The sequence below is a fragment of the Daphnia pulex genome, chromosome 7 (assembly GCF_021134715.1).
Source record: "Daphnia pulex isolate KAP4 chromosome 7, ASM2113471v1".
NCBI lineage: Eukaryota > Metazoa > Arthropoda > Branchiopoda > Diplostraca > Daphniidae > Daphnia > Daphnia pulex.
The window spans coordinates 10,000,001-10,004,201 of NC_060023.1; the positions used below are offsets into that span (position 1 = coordinate 10,000,001).

Consider the following 4,201-nt stretch of genomic DNA (forward strand, 5'->3'; position numbering starts at 1 on the left):
AGAAACTTTTGTACGTGAAAGAGAGACTGAATATCCATCAGCGACACAAAAGGACATGAACTCATTTACAGCCAGTTGGTCTAATCATTCGCACTGGGCGTCCAAATCAATTTGCTCGCTGAATTGGAAAATGATTTCCTTATTATTTCTATCGAGCTGCCTACATGTAAGACTTGGTTTCTTTATATATTGTACCATTTTGGGCTTGACGTCGCTTGTCCAGCAGCAGCAGCAGCAGGCCGGACGTCACTGGGGCCGATTGGCTCTGACATCTATTACTGTGTAAGTCGTTCACATGTTTTGTAGGGGCTTATCAATGATCTGCCCTGGCCAGATCCCCAGCAGCTCCTATATGTCTGTCTTGGACTAAATCTCTGCCATCGATCGCGCGCTTGAATCGCCGTGTGGGCTGTGTGGCGGGTTTATTTATTATATGTACTACTTGCACCAGCTTTTCCAAACAAACTACGCAGAGTTTAGTGTGCCGAACGAACGCGTGTCGGGATTTTCGGAATATTTCGCGTATTTGTCGGGTGGATGGGCGGGGGGTGGGGGAGTGAATCACGTGCCGATAGTTGGAATAGTTCACTTTAAAAATATTCAGACGATTCCATTCGGCGATGGAATTGCTCACGGCTTTTCGCTTGGCACAACGTTTCCGGTCAAACGCTGTGTAGGAAATTTCCGGCCCAACCGACAAGGTCGTCCACGGTAAAATCTTTCCACTTGACCCGTGATCGGCCCACGTTGAGTTTTGTACTCCATCTGCTGTGCTGAGAAATGGTTCAATAAATCGGTCTAGCGTGATGTTTATTTACCCATTTATAAATTTCACACGGTCTTATACGCTCGAGCTTCAAGTGAAGTTGCTCAAACGCGTACTCGAAAGGACCGTCCATTTTCCCGTCCGCCGTGACATCTCTCTCTTTATATTTATTGCCTTGTGTTAAAGTTATGCTAAAGCTCTAACTTTCGTACGACGCGTAAGTTAATTTTCTCGCGAAAAATCATTGTTTGATTTTCTAGCGGCTCACATTTTTAGTTTTTTTTTTCTCGTTAGACTCGCGTGCGGAGTGGATGATACGTAACATTTTCATCTGTCAAATGCGGGCGGGCGCGCGCGGGATATTCAAATTAATTTTCTTAATAGAATTCGGTGGCACGTGCCAGTTGAACTCGACGACTCGCGCTTGTCAACTTCAAACCCAAAGTGGTTTCATCATCCACCGAAAATTCATTTTCTTTTCTTTTTTTCCCTTTTTGAATGCTCGATGTTATCCAATATAATGACGTGTCCCATCTCAACAATTATTATTTGTTCTCTGAAATCGTACCTTGTGTGCCGTGTTCCGCCTAGCGTGCAGCTTTAGATACTCGGCGGGAGGGGGAAAAAAATGAAAAAGCAGAGAAAGAGTTGCAAAAATCGATTTCCGACGTCATCCGGAAGGATGCGGATGAAACGCCGTGGTTGTTGACTGTGAAATCGGGGGGGTTTACTGAGCTATACAGTATACAACAATTCAAACGTCAATAAATTCAACGATTATCATCGAGTGTTTATGTACTGTGTAGCACAACTAACAGTTGCGTTTGTGTACAGTTTGTGAGCGCGGCGTTTACGTTATTGAGACATGAAATAGGAGCGATAGAACTCTGTGCTGTTCAATGCTGCAACTTACTTTGTAAGCGTTACTAATGCGTATAGCTATATAGACTTCGATATACCAAGTCCAGTGGGTGTTGGATATAAATGTTCAGCTGTAGATATATAACTTTCAAACAGGCTCTGTGTATTTCAACTTTGACAAAAAGTCTAGTTTCCTTTTTGAACCGAACGCGCTGGATGAAGAGTTCAACAACCAAGTTTCTCACACCAGCTGATATGGATCATATAGAAATCTAAACTGGGCAAGAAGTCTAGTAGTCTAAAGATCAGCACATAAGACGAACTCAAACGTCTAATACCTTTGAGATGACGGACGCGGGTGACGTCAAAATCAATCCAGCAAATAACGCCCAAGATATTATAGCGCAACTTTTGATCTCCCGTCGAGACCCAACAGCTCACACAGAGAAATAGAATGGAAGAAAGAAAAAGTCTAGAATTCCGCACACGCCGAAAAAGTTTTTCTTTTTTTTTGTTCGCTGTAGCTGTAATATATATATAAAGACGCGGCCGGAATGGCGGGGAGGGTTCAGCCGGAATCTCATCATTTTGCGCGATGACATTTCTAAACGCTCCCAACAAAAAGTCCGGAGACTGGCGAAACTTTTCGACACACACATTTGTTGGATGTAGTGCGGATGAAGCTGGTAGGGCAGCAGAGGGGGTTTGATATTATTGCGCATTGAGCCCATCATTCGCATGAATGCGGCCAGCACGTCCATCTTTCTCGTCCAGCTTCCAACATTATTGGGCATTGAATCGTTCATTCGCTCACGCCCTTATATTACCGCAAAAGCCATTTTTTTTTCTATTTGTGTGCGGATATTATCGTCTTTATTATTTAGTAGTTCCGGCGGAATAACTTGAACAAGGTCCGGAAATTAATCAATATTAGATTCCGCGGCGCGTGGTAATAATTTGACCGACATAGAAAAAAAAGTTATTCCAGCAGACTTTCTGTTTGAATATTTATAGTACGTACCCAGCATCCTTTAGTATACTGACCCGGAAAGCTTTTGAAAAAAGGGATGCTGGAAAAATGTGCACAAGAAAAGAAATTCGATATCCGGATAGTGCTTCTTCCCATCTCATTAAGTGAAACACGAACGCCATTCGCTCCGAAACAGCGAACCCACCGAATTTCGTCGAATGAATTTTTAGACGTGGGGTAGTGGTGGCAGCAGCCAGCACACAGCTAACACAAGTTGATACTATATTTACGTGATTGGATTCGTTTGTATAATTTTCCAAAGGAGAGCCACAAAAGTGTGTGTGTGTGTGTGTGTGTCTAACTTAAAAGTTGCGGTTCTTCTTTATTTCCCCACCCTCGTTATAGATTGCTTCGTCGTTATTTTCATTTTTTAATTCTACGAGGGAGAATCCCTTTGAGACGGAATCGTTGCGATTGAAAAAAGCCGAAACTGGGAAACATGGGTGTGCGCCATGTATTTTAATCTTGTTAGATTTGCTCAAAAGAATCAGCCAAGCGCGAGCCGGCTGGTGTGAAAGATTCACTCTCTCTCTCTGTAGCCGTGTGTTATATTATATAATAATAATGAATACTCTACACGGCTCGCGCCCATTCTTCGCGATCTAATTAGTCGACAAATAGAATCTACCACATTTCTTTTTTCGGGCTGCAGATTCAAACGCAGTGGTACTAGATGATTACAGAGACTTTTCCTTGTCATTATTAGACCTCCCCTCCGAGCTCAGGGTTCTACTATGTATATATAATATCCGGCTAATTTTCTTAATTGATTCGAGGCAGGCCTCTCTCTCTCTCTCTTGGCTGCTGCGTGTGCTACGATATTCTATAGGAAGAAAGCGAGGAACTTTGTGAGCTGCACATCTGCTCGTTTGATATGCACCAAAGGCAGCGCGCGCGGGTCACGATAGATAAATAGTACTTTTGGTTCCCTGTCACTCTCTGTGTGTGTGTGTGTGCATATCTACGGCCTCCATGCCAGCCCCCTAGCCAGCTATAGGAGGTGCAGCTCCTCATAGTTATTGATGTTTCCCCGGAGAGTTATATGAGAGCCGTGAAAGAAAGTTGGGTGGCTGGCTGCTAGCTGGGCACACCACCACAAACAGGGACGACCAGCCAAACCGCAGCCTTTCGTTTTGTGCTATATGCAATGCCAGCAGCAATTGCTGCTCCTCGTGAAAAAATGTCTGGCGTCAACTTTCCCGGGGTCGGGGATGATTTCTAGTCAAGAGGTACAAGCGCGAGCAGAAACAATATCTCTCTTCGATTTGATCGGGTGCGGTTAATACGCCACGTAGAGAGAAACAATGATGACAGCAGTTTGTTTGATGTAATACCCTACTTTGTTGTGAATGCCAATGTTGATTGTAATGACCAAACAATTCGGAAAATTGGAAGAGCAGAACAAATCAATTCAACATTTTCGTTATCATTTGTTTTTCAACCTGCTATAGCTATAGGCTATATAGGCTATCCATCACATTTCTATTGGAATTGTCACTTTGGATTTCTTTTTGATTTGTGTTTTGTTTTGGCTGTGCGAGCGC

General features: G+C 43.4%; 1 long non-coding RNA gene across 1 annotated transcript in view; it reads left to right on the forward strand.

Moving 5' to 3' along the window:
* LOC124198649 overlaps nucleotides 1-1,599 on the forward strand; it is a 4,145-nt gene extending 2,546 nt beyond the window's left edge. The window contains exon 4 of the long non-coding RNA XR_006876649.1: nucleotides 1,061-1,599. This is a non-coding gene — a long non-coding RNA (uncharacterized LOC124198649). The remainder of the gene's footprint in view (nucleotides 1-1,060) is intronic.
* Nucleotides 1,600-4,201: the final 2,602 nt, after the last annotated feature.